Here is a 17717-nt window from a genome sequence, read left to right on the forward strand (position 1 = left end):
AGATAGAGACCAAACCGTGAACCTTAGAATGTGTTTGTACAATATGGATATCAAATGAAAGCTGTTGATAAGTGCTTTAATGCGGGGTAATTTTCATACCTATTGATGACTAGGGTCTGGAAATATATGCCATAACGTGGACCCGCCGTGTCTTGCACCGAATTAAACCAAACTTACACACATTGTTAAGGAGGTATTGAAGATGGTTTCCGTATAGTTTGGATACCTATTGGTAGATAGGGTCTCGAGATGTAGGTCAAAACGTGGACCCGGGTAACCTTCGGACGTGTATGTACAATATGGGTATCAAATGAAAGCTGTGGGTGAATGCTTTAGTACAGAGTATTTTTCATGCCGCTCCGTGACTGGGGTCTCGAGATAGAGACCAAAACGTGAACCTTAGAATGTGTTTGTACAATATGGATATCAAATGAAAGCTGTTGATAAGTGCTTTAATGCGGGGTAATTTTCATACCTATTGATGACTAGGGTCTCGAAATATATGCTAAAACGTGGACCCGCCGTGTCTTTGAACCGAATTAAACCGAACTTACACACATTGTTAAGGAGGTATTGAAGATGGTTTCCGTATAGTTTGGATACCTATTGGTAGATAGCGTCTCGAGATATAGGTCAAAACGTGGACCCGGGTAACCTTCGGATGTATATGTACAATATGGGTATCAAATGAAAGCTGTGGGTGAATGCTTTATTACAGAGTATTTTTCATGCCGCTCCGTGACTGGGGTCTCGAGATATAGGTCAAAACGTGGACCCGGGTAACCTTTGGTTGTGTATGTACAATATGGGTATCAAATGAAAGCTGTTGATAAGTGCTTTAATACGGGGTAATTTTCATACCTATTGATGACTAGGGTCTCGAAATATATGCCAAAACGTGGACCCGTCGTGTCTTTGCACCGAATTAAACCAAACTTACGCACACTGTTAAGTAAGTATCGAAAATGGGTTTCGTAAAGTTTGGTTGTAATTCGGAGCACTGGCAACGGGTACAGCGTTCTTTTGAACCAGCCATAATGTCGCTTACTTTTTTAACGCTTGGGGCGGAACTGAACTGTCAAATTGACAGTGTCAATATTTCTTTCTGATTTGGATGCCATAAGGAAAAAACGTAAGTGCAACATGTAAAAATTGTTTGTGAATTTTTTTGGAGTGGATTTTGGAACAGTGAATAATTTCTTACGAAATTTGAGAATTTAATGTGAAATCCGAATGAAATTATGTGTTCGTGGAAAAAAAATTTTTTTTCGTTTTTTTTTTGATAAATATAAATGGATAATGGTTAAAAAAAGCTCCAATGCTTAATAAAACATATAAATTGAAACGAAAAATTCATGGATGATCAGGAAAAAAGACGATTGTTTATTCATATGCGTTGATTTGAAATTTAAAAACAATCTTCTTTTTTCCTGATTTTCAATTTATATTTAATATTTACTCAAAAACAAATAGAAAAACAAAAAATATTGTTTATGCCAAAGCGCTTGAATAAAGAATAAAGAAATAAATAATATGAAATTCATATATTTTCTGTTCTAAACCATATCTATTCTATTTTAGTGTGCCCAGCGAAGGGGGCCGGGTTTGCTAGTAACTAATAAACGTAGATATATAAATGTATGTATATAGATATCTAGTTGCAGGGCTACCAGCTCGCTGACAGTCGTGGAATTGGCCCCGATTCCATAGCTTTCAGAATTGGTTTTACTTGAGTAGTCATCGTCGAGTTCAGGACAGATTCCACACCAGGGTTTAAGTTTGCTAGATGCGTAAACAGAAGAATTAAAGGCGTTCCCGATACATCTCCTATTAGATAGCGATCGTTGTTTAAAACCCTTCCGATACGACACGGGCCACGATTCTTTGGCTCTAATTTTCGCGACTCACCAGTAGCGGTTATTTCGTTCTCGATAACGACTAAATCATCGTTACGATATAATAGAGGAAGTGAATGTTTTTTGTCAAAACGCTTCCTCTATTTTTGTCGCTTACACTCGATATTGCCAGAAGCTAGATTACGTTTATCGTCTATCGGAATTTTCTCAGCGGTTTCGCTTACGTCGTCGTGTACGGCAGCTACTGACTGATTGCGTACAATATTGTGCAAATTGAACTATAACCGCTCATTTGGACTATAACCGGTTGTTTTATACTTTTGCAAGTTAATGATAAATTGCAAACCCGAATGCGTCGAAAATTGCTAATACGTAACAATTTCCCTTCTTACTACGAACGAACGGACCGAGGTCATCAATGTGAATCACGTGGAAAGGTATCGGCTCTACCGGATCGAAGTGCATTGCACTTTCTACCTTTCCGCCACCTACCATTTTGCGAATACGAACTATAGTATTTTCTAATGCGTGGTGACCCATTTTGTCATGGCATAGTTGACGGACGTAGGGACGACAAATTTGAGTCCATCGTCTTCTTGACGATAAAGGCGATGATTCTGGATACGAAAATACTTCTTAATTTCTGGGTCTCGTTGTGATTTTTATTTGCCTTGAAGTATGCTGATAACTTCACGTAGTTTTATATCTTGGATCTGCATGGTGTAAGGCCAATCGTTGACGTCGGACGTTATTTCGAATTTTGAACCGGCTGGCTCTACATTTTCAGTGGGCTTGTTAGGTACTTTACTCATCGCATCTACTTAAGCAAGTCTGCTATCGGAAAGATGTACGGCTTTGAAGTCGAATTCTTATATTTTCAACCACCATCGAGAAATTGTAGGCTTGAGTTTTTTGTTAGCACGCACTTTGGCAACTGCTGAACAGTCAGTCACTAAGCGAAATTTCTTGCCCAGTAGGTATATGCGAGATCGTTCAAGCACTTCAACAACGGCGAGAGCTTCCAACTCAAAAGAGTGATAACGACTCTCTGTATCTGTACAGTGACGACTGTAGTACATTGTTGGTTGCCATGTCTTATATTACGTTTCCACCAAAAGCAAACACCGTGTGTGCAGGAGTTGTGTTTGGGAGAACTGTCAACTGTTTCCACCGAAAGTTTGGGAGAAACTGTGTTTGAACTGTCTTTTGTTGACATTGTGAAATAAGAATTATAAAAATTGCCAGAGTAATAGGGACAAGTTTTTCAAAGATATTTTCCGAATGGAAAGATCCTGCTTTGAAAAATTGTGCAGCAAACTTGAAAAAATAGCCAAAAGAAAAACGAACTATCGAAACCCGATTTCACTAAAAAAGCGCGTGGCAATTGCTCTGTATGCAGAAAAAAACTGCAGGCATTCGAGGTCAATCTCTATTTAGCACATTACTGCCGCCTTGATTTAAAAACTTGGTATCTTTTCTTTATTGAAAATAATTTGTTTATATCGTTAATCTGGAAAAAGCGAATTTAATTATGCATAGACTGATGGATACGAACTTTAAATCAGACGGCAGACTATTATCCTTTTAAATTTGGTGTTCATCTGGTTGCCCGATTGGCCACTTGATCCTGCTTCCACTCTTATGATACAATTTTCTAGAATTCGTGATCTGAGCATCCATTGAGTGTATGAGCCATATTGTAAAAAAAATCGCCACAACTGCTCGTACACATATGTAGCGTATAAAAATAATTACTCTTATTTTCATATTAATTAGCTTTTTTATTTTTACTCATTATTAATGTCTTATTTTATTATGTTTATTCTTTTGGTTCCATTTCTTCCATATGAAACTATGTCATTCCTAAATGGTTAGCAAACAATAATTATGCTTTTATGTCTAGAATGAAACATAAAAATTCGCTTCTTATTGCTCGTTACATGACATACCATACCATATATCTCTTCATTTATTGTATAATCATTTGGCTTTTGAAGAATGCCACAATCTCTGTGCAAAGCGCAATGGTATGCCCATTTTAAGCAGCTGTGAGTGGCCATTCAATTTGAGATTTGGTCTGTAATGTAACACTGCCTCCCAGCAAATTTCACTTAATAATGGTATGGTCATCCACATTTTATAAAGGTCATTGCACCGTCGTATACGTTTTTCATCATATTCAATACCACCGAATATGTACGTACAACCATTTTGACTGTGCGCTGCGGCATGGAAGTACAAAGCTTTTGGTAGAGAGGCCGTTTTTATAAGTGTCCATTGCTTAGTAGTAAAATTTAATCTCCATATATCTGAAAAATATACTTGATCGGCCTGCAAATGGAAAAGGGATATCCAACTTCAAATATAATTTAATAATACTAAATTTAATTATTACGCACCTGCAAGCCTCCCGTAATGAATGCTTCGACCTCACCATTCGATTTCGTGTGCTGTACGCAGGAAAAGCACTTTCGTGGGTTTGGATATCCGGAATTTTGTCGCTCGATTGTTAGATTTGTTTGTGATGTTCGATCGGGTAATGTGACGAAATATTCCCATCGGTTTGTAATTAAATTAAATGCAGGGATGCGTTGTAAATCATACACTAAATTCGATGTACCACCACCCAGCACATATATGTATTGCCCATCGTAGACAACTTCGTGACGATAACGACCCTCTGGATCTTCGCGTATATCTGGACGACAGATATATACGCATTCCCACACTCGTGTGCGCAAATTTAAGCGATCCAGATCACAAGAGTAATCATAGCCAGTTGTTCCCCCAACCGTATATAAATAATGTTCGTGTAAAACTATTCCCGGTCCATATTGCGGAATTGGCGCATCACCAGTAGCCTCTATTCGCTTAACACTCGGTTTTTTACCTGTTGTTTGATATATATAACAGTCGTTTGAGCAAGATTCACCAAATGGATAGCCGGTGCGTCAATCAAATGTCATATTGACAAATTGCAATCATTGTTGCCATGTTTCGATAAGAATGCAATAATAAATGAGGAAAATGAGCAACATTGCCACCACTTAATAATTATATTAGACGCAAACCCAACAAAACACGCTTTGAAAAGTGGGTTTAGGTATGGAGTTGTGTTTTAATTTTGTATGGGATTTGACAGGTGTTTTGTTTGGTGTTTGCGCTAAGAACACGATAGCGGCAGAGAACCCAAACTCCGGCTGCGGTGGAAACTTAGTATTACCGTCGTACGATTGCATCAGTACGCCTGCGAGGCCGACACTATGTACTAGCGTCGGTGTGAACCTTATGCTGCGCGGATTTGCCGTAGAGAGCCAACACTGGAGTGGTTGTCAAAAGTTTGATAATTCTTTCAAACGCTGTCTGCTGTAGCTCAGTTCAGAAAAATTATTTTGTTGGGATTTGCGTGAAAGTGTTGTCAATGGATTTGTTATCAAGGAGCAATCAGGAACAAATTTTCTGAAGAAGCCCATGAGACCTAAGAATCGTCTTAGATCTGTGATATTCTTGCGCACTTGAAAATCCTGGATTGCTGATACCTTGCGATTTCCAGGCGTTATACCGTTCTTGGCAATGACGTGACCGAGATTTTCAATTTTAGCTTGAAAAAATTTGCATTTGTAGATTCGGAGTGTCAAACGACTTTTTTCTATATTAGAAAAACCAAAAAGTTCTCGAGACGCTGTAAACCTTCCTCAATAATGCGACTTGGTATAATGACGTCCTCCAAATATGCCAAGACTTCCCCCGGTTTCATTTCGACCAATCTATCAGCCGGAGCATTGACCAACCCAAAAGGCATTCTGTTGAATTCGTAGTGGCCTTCGTTGGTAACAAATGCCGTAAACTGCTTTGAATGTTCGTCGAGCTCTATTTGGTAATATCCCATTCGTAGGTCTAATATTGAAAAATATTTATTACCTGGTAGCAGGGCGAAATGTTCATCCATCACTGGCATCGGATATAATGTTTTTTCTCGTTACTTTATTCAAACATCTATAGTCTACAGAAAATCGATGCTCACCATTTTGTTTTTCAACGAAAACGATGGGTCAGGCATATGAGAACCCTGATGGTCTTATAATTTCGTTTTCGAGTATATCTTTTATAATATCTACCACGATCGGACGCTTGCAGAAAGGTAGACGACATGGTTTTATATCCACCGGAGTTTGTGAATTTAGTTAACTTTTCATTTTCAATATATTACACCGACCGAGATCAGAAACCTTTTCAGAGAACACTTCGCGATATGAGTTGAGTAACTGTTTGAGTCTCAGATGCTTGCGAATGTTCAAAACTTTTTCAATACGACAACGTCCATTTTCTATAACCATTTGGCTTCCGTGTTTGCACAAACTATCAGTTTCTAGCAGAATATTCTCACTTAACAAATTATCTTTTACAATCAAAGGGTAACTTTCGATTTTCATACAGTCTTCTTCAATTATCATCTCAATTTCCTCCTTACACAAGATTTTGCCTGCACCAAAACCATTTAATGTAATTTAGCACGGAGTAGGTATGCTGAACCCTCTTGCAAAGCTTTCTTTCACAAGAGTGCGACTACTCCCCGAATCTACAAAAGAATTTGTCAATAGCCCATTTACTTTAATTTGTATTACATTTACATCTAAGTTGGTGTTTACCGGCTCGTGGTTCTGATTAATAGATTTCACTATATTATTCGACTTTTCCGGACAATTTTCAGTTAAATGATTAGTGCGTTGACATTTTGCATAACAACTTTTCTTCTGCGGTTCTGAGAAATCTAATCGAAACAAATTTTAAACAATTGATAATAAATTCGATAGTAAAATTCTTGCGGCGATTCTGTCATATTTCTTTTCATTTGCGACATTTTTATACGCACATCATTAATACTTTGCATACATGAAAAATCATTAACCAACCGATTTGAAAACTCAGGCCATGAAGTAATACAACTTGCAGTGAATGAATATACTGTTTCGCTGGTCCTTCCATATTCTGTTGCACGGGGCACAGTAAAACATTATCATCAATGCTGTATACATTCCGCGCCCTTTCGACCTGTTGTACGAATTGAATCGGTTTTAATGAAACATTTTCAGGGGGTTAAACGATGGTAACAGTTCTATGATATCGCGAACATTATACAAAGGGCGTGATTGCCAAACTTGTTGATGAGGAATACACAGGACGCGTAGTTTAGCTCCGACGATGCATATAATTAACACTCGGTTGAAAAATTGGTTGCGTATAACCGACGGTAGTATTCACTGGCAATGAGTACGTACAGTACAACGACAGATACTGAGCACGAAACTGGTGGAGACTGTATATTTGGAATTTGATTATTAACGGAACCAAATCCAAATATTTGTATTGGCGCTGGCTGATGCGCATGCGAAAATGGTGACTGCAGCGGTGTTCGTGTTACTATGTACAAATGTATGCCACGATTGGCAAACGCTGTACGTAGAACGAAATGATTGTAACGGGAAAATAAACCAAGTAGAGCTGGCAAATACACTTTGGACGAGTTCTCCTAAGCCTTTTTATACTAAGAAAGTTCTGGGAGATAAGTGACACGATGAACAAGACAATCGTTGAAAACAATGTTGCTTACATCTAGCAGCGCAAAGAATTGATGAATGGAATATGATTTTCTAGGCATGGCGAACAATACCCTTCATAATTTGGCACACTTTGCCAATTTGCGAGGAGAGGCGATTGGGTGGCCACCAATTTTGCCGTAAAGCGGCTGGATGGCTAGCCAATCCTCCCCATGATATGGTGGTCAAACCGCCACTTAAGCCTCATTCCCGCGGCAAGGAGACCAACATGATGAGGAAGCTACATAACCTAAAAGTCATAAACCAAGCTTAGATATATGGTAAACAAACTGCTTCGACACATTAGTGATTGTTGACGCGGATTGCTTGAAGAAAAACACAACCGTTTCGTTTCAATAGATTCTTATATTTAATTTAACAACTAGCGCGGTTGCATTTATATGCATTCCCTAATGCGGTAAGTTATGCGGTAAAAACATAAGCGGTAAAATATGCGGTAATTGCGGGATGAATAACAAAAGCAGTAAATAAAATCTAAGTTCAAAGACCTCTAATTAAACAGCACTATGTACCTACGCAAGTACGTACGTGTAAGAACTAAGGTTATAGCAGAAAATAGAATATAACAAAAGCGGTTAAGTGTTTACATTGCTGACATTAACCCTTAAGTAATATTATAAAATTAAAACTTAAATTAAATGCATAGACGGACTCAACATACCGCCGCCCTTGAACTATCTCAATAAGTTCAATATAGAAAGTTAGAAATTATAGCAAGGAGTAATATGAAAAGCTTGATAACATTAATGATGAATTAGTAGTTTCTTCGTGAAACAAGTCTCCTTTCGTTGGTAAAGGGCAGAGCTTTACTATGGGCCGAACTAATTCGCCATGCGGTGTTTTCAGCGTAACCACTCTCACGCGTCCATCGGCGCCAGGGTGGCATTTAATAACACGTGCCAGCGTCCACTTCGTCGGAGACTGCAAATACATCACCTTCTTCGATGTTGCGTGAAGGGCGAAGCCACTTGGTACGACCTTGCGAGCTGACGAGATATTCGTCTCTCCAACGGCGCCAGAAATGCTGTCTCATGGCAGAGATCGCTTGCCACCGCTGACGTAGATTTCCACGGAGCCCTTTACCCTCAGGCTCCGGGATAGATTTAAGCGGTTCACCGACAATGAAGTGGCCAGGCGTAAGTACCTCTACATCACCAGCGGCTGCAGAATTGTCACAGAGTGGGCGGGAGTTGACGCAGGCTTCTACTTCTGTCAGCAGCGTGTTGAACTCTTCGTAGGACAGAAGAATTTCGCTCACAACACGTTTCAGATGATATTTGACTCTTTTTATGCCAATCTCCCAGTACCCCCCCATATGAGGCGCGGACGGAGGGTTGAAACGCCATTCGCTGTTAGAGTCTGCAAAAAACGAATGGAGTTTGGTATAAGCCATACACCTTTCAAACGCAATTCGAAGCTCCTTCTCGGCCCCGACGAAATTCGTCCCATTGTCAGAAGAAATGACCTTGCAAAAACCTCTGCGGCTTACAAATCTTTTAAAGGCATTGAGGAGGCTCGATGTTGATAGATTTCCGACAAACTCTAAATGCATCGCCCCGGTGCACATGCAAATAAAAACGCAAATATAACCCTTGGTGGCCTTCGCTCCTCTCCCATGAGTGAACTTGTAAGAGTATGGTCCAGCAAAATCGACAGCAGCGTGGATGAAACAGCGTGTGTAGGTGGTTCGGATCGCAGGTAAATCCCCCATTGATTGTGCGGCGAGATTGCGGTTGAGACAGGTGCACTTTACGCATTTGCGATATGTGCTACGAATTAGGCTGCGGGCGCCAATAACCCAATATCGACGCTGCAGGATGGTTTGCATGATGCGGGGGGAATTCGTAAATATCGCGAGTGATCAGTTTCGCAAGTGGGCAGTTTTTTGGCAGGATAATCGGATGTCTTACGTCAGCAGCTACTTCAGCGTTCTTGATCCTACCTCCTACTCGCAAGACGTTTTTCCCATCGAGATATGGCTGCAATGTCAAAATGCTAACATTCAGGCGGTAAAACTTCTTGGATATTAGCAACGCGATTGGCAACGAAAGTTATCCACTTACTAGGATCCGCCTGAAGCCATGCCAATGTAATAGTTGAGTTCGTCCAAGCATAGATCGCATAGCGGAGATCACCCCAGCTATGTAACACGCTTCGCGCCAATTTAGCAGCAAGATGTGCAGCACACAATTGTAAGCGTGGCAGGGTTGTTGTTTTAAGTGGTGCTACCTTAGTCTTCGACGAGATCAGCACAACAGTAATACTGCCGTCGTTGTGTAATGTGCGCGCGTACATTACGGCAGCGTAGGTGCGTTCGGAAGCGTCAGCAAAAATATGTAGCTCTGTGAACGACTCACCTGCTCCTGAGCCAAACCTTTAAACTTGATAGCAGTAGTAATTCCGAGCGATGTTGTCGCCACTGTGCTGCCATGCAGTCAGGAATAACGTCATCCCAACCGACACTCATATGCCAGATCTCCTGAAACCACATCTTTGATCTTATGGTCGCTGGAGCGAGCAGACCCAGTGGGTCGAAAAGCGTGCTAGCCTCAGACAAGAATGTTCTCTTCGTTAAAATAGTGGGTGGTTGATTCAGATTAACTGAGAACGTGAAGTAGTCCTCCTCTGTATTCCATATCAGGCCCAAGGCATGGACATCTTTACTATCGACTAGGTAGTGTGATATATTTTCCGATGCATTCGAAACATTTTCAGAAAGTTCCGCACAATTAGACGCCCATTTTCGAAGTTCGAAGCCCCCTTCTTTCTGTATTTCGGAGACGTTTCGTTGTAAACATAGCAGCTCTTCTTTAAAAGACGTACCAGTGAGGAGATCATTCATGTAAAAGTCCTTATGGATGATGGCAGCAGCCTTCTCACAAATGTGTGACAAATATTTTGGGGTTTGTTGCAGCGATTTAATGGCTAAGTAGGACGCAGCGGCAACACCATAAGTAACGCGACGCCAGATAATGCGTTGTAGATCGAGGTTTTTCGTGGACATGCATATTTGGCGGTACGTTTTCGCGATATCCGCGGTTACTACGTAGCGATGCGTTCTGAAATGTGTTAAAATTTAATATAAATCAGGTTGCAATTGGGGTCCAACAAATAACCGTTGGTGGTGGTGCAAGTTCCAAGTGCTTCATGTCGATGAGTTCTTGCATGAACTCATTGTAGCGTTGGCGTAGGTCGTCATCTCGCGCAAGTCTTTTTTCGATGCTTAGTAGACTTCGAACAGCATAACTTCGTGATGCTCCCAAGGGTACGTCAAATTTCAGCGGCAGCTCTACTATAAATCGACCGTCAGGTGACCTTCTGTGCGTTTTCTTGAAAAGCTCTTCACAATAGCGTTCTTCGTAGGTGAGGTGGGCCTTTTTCGGTGCTTCTTCTAACTCCCAAAGTCTAGTGAGCGCTCGATCTAAATGAACTTCACAATGCAGAGACTGTAAGCGAAGCGAAGTGGATTCTGATCCATCGACATTTCCAAACAACGTCCAACCGAAAACCGTTCGTTGAGCCATGGGCGTACCGGGTGGACCTTTACGAATCTCCGAGCTGAGGAGCTGTCTCATGACGTCCATTCCGACCAAGGTATCGATACGCCCGGGTTTCATGAAGTGTTGCTCGGCTAAAAATAGATCTTGTATGTGCGGCCACGCCGAAACTTTCAAGGGCAGTGTTGGCAAATCGCTTGTGATTTTAGGCAGAATCAATGCGTCAACAGTAAAGCATTGGGCTGAAAAATAAGATGATAATGAAAGTAATACTTCACCTCTAGAGCGTATCCCTTGGGAGGAACCAATCCCAGAAATCAATATTGCGGACCCTTTTCGCGGTAGTCCCAAGCGTTGTACACATGACTCGGTTACGAAGGAAGCATGCGAACCAGAATCAAACAGCAAGCGAGCGGGTTGCCAATGACCAGAGCAATCGCGTACCTTGACTAAGGCGGTCGCCAACAGCACAGTTCTTTCTCTTGAATGAGGCTGGTTGGGATTGGCATTCAAATATAAAGATGTACAGGCAGCAGCGGTGTCTGTGGAAGGACCGTTAGCGGAGGAAACGGTTGCGTTCGTTTGATGCATGACGTCTGCGGCGGGGAAAGAAAGGCCTAAGAGAGGCGCTGTTGACGAAATGAGCAACGGTTGTAGCGTTAGTTGTAGCGGCAGTATTATGCAACAGCATGTGATGGCGTTGATGGCAAATCCTGCATGCAGATGTGCTGTTACACTTTGCCTTATAATGGCATGAACTCAAGCAGTTCATACACACGCGAGTTACATCACTTAACCATTCTACTCCAAAAGAAAATACAATTGAAGTGGACTGGTCATCGTAACTCGATACCCAACCAAATAAGTGCCATTGCACTAACGCATTTCGCAAGCGACACAATTAGCTTGCAAAGAAATGAGTGCAACGACACTTATGCAAATAATTTACGAAATTTAGAATAAGCAATATTCGTATTTCGTTGATTCACCAAATATTGTATTATAGGTGAATCAACTATTAGCAATAGGTATAATAAGAAAATATTATAAATACTAGCTGTAAGCATATCAAAATTGTAATTGAAAAATACCATTTAATCAATAAAGACGCGTTTCGACGCCGGTTGATTTTTTTTAAGCCACGACTTTCGCAATGGCTTATTTGGCGCAGTCGAAAGGGAATCAATTCCGGAGAATTGATTATAGAACGGGACGAGTCCTGAAGGACCGTTATAACAATTCAACACGGTACACTTAAAATACCGTCGCGGAAATCAAACTTAAGTTGTACACCGCCGTGAATAAATTCCGAAGAATTTATCACTAACCCAGTCGAATCCTTAAGGATTGTAAAAAAAAAAAATTGAAATCTAACTTAAAATATACACCGCCGTGAAATCAATTCCGAAGAATTGATTGAAAGAGCTAGTGAAGAATTAGTGATTAAAAGAACTATCGGCATCCTTAAGGACCGAAAAAGAAAAAAAGAAAATTCCTGACTAAAGTCAAGAATTAGTAATTAAAAGAACTATCGGCATCCTTAAGGACCGAAAAATAAAATTCCTGACTAAAGTCAAGAATTAGTGATTAAAAGAACTATCGGCATCCTTAAGGACCGAAAAAAAAAAGAAAAATTAAATTCCTGACTAAAGTCAAGAATTAGTGATTAAAATAACTATCGGCATCCTTAAGGACCGAAAAATAAAATTCCTGACTAAAGTCAAGAATTAGTGATTAAAAGAACTATCGGCATCCTTAAGGACCGAAAAAAAAAAAGAAAAATTAAATTCCTGACTAAAGTCAAGAATTAGTGATTAAAATAACTATCGGCATCCTTAAGGACCGAAAAGAAAAAAAAAAATTAAATTCCTGACTAAAGTCAAGCATTAGTCATTAAAATAACTATCGGCATCCTTAAGGACCGAAAAATAATAGTGAACAGTCACAGTGATCAAAAGAAACTAAAAAGACGATTAAATTGGTCCTTCATATTTAAACAAAAGGAAAAGTTTATAAAAATGAACGACCAACCACAACCAGCAATAGCGGTAACCGAACTCATTAAGGAGGCGTCCCGCATTAAAGAGTTCAGAGGCGACAGATCTTATGACTTATCGGCGTTTATACGGGAAGTTGAAATCATCCTTCCGCTATTTAGTCAAAATCTACCGCTGCAAGAATTCATATTCCAGCGTCACATCAGGACGAAGATCCAGGGACAGGCATTAAACACTATCAGAACACTGGGACAATCACCTACTTGGGACGATATAAAAAAGGAGCTGATCAGGAATTTCGGCGTGAAAGAAACATACCACAATCTCTACCACCAGGCGATCACAACGAAAAATTATAATGTAAGTGATTATTTTTCTAATTTAAGAAACATTTTAGACAAACTTAACACAAAATATGAACAGGACGAAAACAAACCAGTAGAGTTCGCACCAGAAGTTAATGAATCCATAATATTAAAAACATTCCTTAATGGGATAGATCCAAATCTAGCTAGTATAGTTTATAGTAGGAATAAAAGGACACTAAGGGAATCTTACTATACACTCGAAGAAACTGGCATGCTTAAGAAATATGACTATAGGAACAATAGGTCAAATAGATCGACACAAAACTATCCTCGACAAGGATCCGGACAAAACACAACGAGTTACGGACCAACTACTAGTTCCGACACATCAGGACAGTTTAAGCAGAATAAACCTGCTTCTGGACAATTTCATAGAAATTCGCAACAAAGTAGGCGATTTCCAAATAACACAACAAGTAGGGGTTCAGGACAGTACAAGTCGAATCAGACCGAACCCATGGAAGTGGATAACATAGAAACCACTAACGAAGAAAGTGAACAATTTTCGGTTTCCTGTCCATACTACAACCTCTTCTTCTTCTTAATTGGCGCGATAACCGCTTACGCGATTTTGGCCGAGTTTAACAAAGCGCGCCAGTCGTTTCTTTCTCGTGCTAACCGGCGCCAGTTGGACACACCAAGTGAAGCCAAGTCCTTCTCCACCTGATCTTTCCAACGCAGAGGAGGCCTTCCTCTTCCTCTGCTACCACCAGCTGGTACCGCATCGAATACTTTTAAAGCCGGAGCGTTTGTATCCATTCGGACGACATGACCCAGCCAACGAAGCCGCTGGATCTTTATTCGCTGCGCTATGTCTATGTCGCCGTAAAGCTCATACAGCTCATCGTTCCATCGTCTGCGATATTCGCCATTGCCAACGTGCAAAGGTCCAAAAATCTTACGCAGAATCTTTCTCTCGAACACTCCAAGCGTCGCTTCATCGGATGTTGTCATCGTCCAAGCTTCTGCGCTATACGTTAGGACGGGCATGATGAGAGTCTAGTAGAGTGTTAGTTTTGTTCGTCGAGAGAGGACTTTACTGCTCAATTGCCTACTTAGTCCAAAGTAGCACTTGTTGGCAAGAGAGATTCTACGTTGGATTTCAAGGCTGACATTGTTATCGGTGTTAATGCTGGTTCCTAAATAAACGAAGTCTTTTACAACCTCGAAATTATAACTGTCTACAGTGACGTGGGTGCCGATACGCGAGTGCGCCGACTGTTTGTTTGAAGACAGGAGGTACTTCGTTTTGTCCTCGTTCACCACCAAACCCATTCGCTTTGCCTCTTTATCCAGTTTGGAGAAGGCAGAACTAACAGCGCGGTTGTTAAGGCCGATGATATCAATATCATCGGCATACGCCAACAATTGTACGCTCTTATAAAATATTGTGCCTGAGCGATTAAGTTCTGCGGCTCGTACGATGCTCTCCAACATCAGGTTAAAGAAGTCACACGACAGTGAGTCACCCTGTCTGAAACCTCGTTTGGTATCAAACGGCTCGGAGAGGTCCTTCCCAATTCTGACGACGCTACTGGTGTTGAGCAACGTCATCTTACATAGCCGTATTAGTTTTGCGGGGATACCAAATTCAGACATAGCGGCATACAGGTAACTCCTTTCCGTACTGTCGAATGCAGCTTTGAAGTCAACGAAAAGATGGTGTGTGTCGATTCTCCTTTCATGGGTCTTTTCCAAGATTTGGCGTATTGTGAATATTTGGTCGATGGTAGACTTTCCAGGTCTGAAGCCACACTGATAAGGTCCAATCAGTTGGTTGACGGTGGGCTTCAGCCTTTCACACAATACGCTCGCTAGGACCTTATAGGCGATATTTAGAAGACTAATCCCGCGGTAATTGGCACAAATTGCAGGATCGCCCTTCTTATGGATTGGGCAGAGCACACTTAAATTCCAATCGGCAGGCATGCTTTCATCCGACCATATTCTGCATAGGAGCTGATGCATGCACCTTACCAGCTCCTCGCCGCCATGTTTGAATAGCTCAGCCGGCAGTCCGTCGGCGCCCGCGGCTTTGTTGTTCTTTAGCCGTGCTATTGCTATTCTCACCTCGTCATGGTCGGGTAACGGAACGACAACTCCGTCGTCATCGATTGGGGTATCGGGATCTTCACATTCTCTATGACATGCGCAGCTGTCACTGTTTAACAGGTTCGAGAAGTGTTCCCTCCATAATTTAAGATTGCTCTGTACGTCAGTCACCAGATCGCCGTCTTTGTTCTTACAGGAAAACGCCCCGGTCTTAAAACCTTCTGTAAGCCGCCGAACTTTCTGGTAAAATTTTCGGGCGTTGTTCCTGTTGGCCAGCATCTCAAGCTCTTCGCACTCACGTATTTCGGCCTCTCGTTTCTTCTGTCGGATAATACGTCTCTCTTCCTTTCTCAGCTCTCTGTAGCGATCCCACATGGCTCGCGTTGCGCCCGATCGCAGCGTGGCTCTATAGGCGGCATCTTTTCTTTCTGCGGCAGCATGACATTCCTCGTCGTACCAATTGTTTTTTCGGGCTCGCCGGAATCCGATTTCTTCTTCGGCGGCGGTACGTAGGGAACGAGAAATGTTGCTCCATTGCTCGCGCATGCCGGTTTGTTGGGCAGTGCTCTCCGAGAGCAGGAGTGAGAGTCGAGTGGCGAATCTTCTGGCTGTCTGTTGTGATTGCAGCTTTTCGATGTCGAACATTCTTTGCGCAGGTAGATGTACGTTTTTTGCTGCACAGAGGCGGGTGCGCAGCTTGGCTGCAACAAGGTAATGATCCGAGTCGATGTTGGGTTCTCGGATCGTACGTACATCTAATACACTAGAAGCGTGTCGTACATCTATCACAACATGATCGAACTACAACCTACCGGTAGTTAAATTGACAATAGGAAAAAACGAAATGACGTGCCTTATTGATACAGGCTCTAACACTTCTCTTCTCGGAGAAGACAAACTCCAAAACTATAAACGACAAAGACTCACGAAGCCTCTCAATTTTAAGACATTGGACGGAAATGTAAGAGTGGATACAGAGATTATCACACCACTCCCAACTGAATTCAACGAAAAGAATTTAATGAGTTGGAAGTTGACAAACTTGAAGAACAAAAAATTCGACGGAATACTTGGACAAAACATTTTAAAGCCAATGGAGGCAATAATTAACCTAAAAGATGGATACATGGAAATCCACAATACAAGGACGAAGTTCATCGATTCATGCCCACACAGTTACGGAGACATACACACACTGGAAACTACACAAATAGACAGTACAATTATACAAAAGCTTTCACGTGAAGATATGAACGAAGAGGTAAAAAGTCTATTACAAACAATAGTAGACGAAAATGGCGACCTATTTTTTCAGGAAGGACAAAAACTCTCTCACACACATGAAATAAGACACGAAATCGTCACAACTATTGACAGACCAGTATATTCTAAAATATATCGATACCCTCAAATTCATGAAGAGGAAATAAATAAGCAAATGAAGGAAATGCTAGAGCACGGCATCATTAAAGAAAGCTGTTCTCCTTATAACTCACCATTGTGGATCGTCCCCAAAAAAGTGGACAAATCAGGTAAAAAGAAATGGCGCATCGTTATAGACTATAGAGCCCTTAACGAGATCACTGTAAGCGATAAATTTCCTATACCCAACATAGAAAACATATTAGAAAAATTGGGAAGAGCCCAATATTTTACAACATTAGATCTGGCCAAAGGTTTCCACCAGATCCTTATAAAAGAGGAAGACAGGGCGAAAACCGCATTCTCTACTCCACTAGGACACTACGAGTTTGTTCGTATGCCCTTTGGACTAAAAAATGCTCCTGCCACCTTCCAAAGACTTATGAATTCAGTCTTGAGAGACTATATCAATAAAATTTGCGTTGTTTACTTAGACGACATTCTTATATTTAGCACTACAGCCCAAGAACACATGGACAGTATCAAGAAAATTTTTGATAGACTACGAAAACATAACCTACGAGTTCAAATTGATAAGAGTAATTTTTTCGCTACAACCACAGAATATTTAGGGCACATCCTGACTACAGAAGGTGCAAAACCAAAACCCACCAAAGTGGAGGCAATCCAAAAGCTCAAGCTGCCGCAAACAGCAAAACAGGTTAAATCATTTCTGGGAGCAACTGGATACTACCGCAAATTCATAAAGAATTACGCTAAAATAACTCAAGCTATGACTAAATACCTAAAAAAGGATACAAAAGTCAACGTCCACAATACACAGTACATGGACGCCTTTTATAAATTGAAGAGATTACTCATATCCCCACCGATACTTAAGTACCCGGATTTCGGAAAAAAATTTGAAATTGCTACAGACCCAAGCGATTACGCTATAGGTGCCGCA

The sequence above is a fragment of the Anastrepha obliqua genome, chromosome 6 (genome assembly GCF_027943255.1).
Source record: "Anastrepha obliqua isolate idAnaObli1 chromosome 6, idAnaObli1_1.0, whole genome shotgun sequence".
Lineage (NCBI taxonomy): Eukaryota > Metazoa > Arthropoda > Insecta > Diptera > Tephritidae > Anastrepha > Anastrepha obliqua.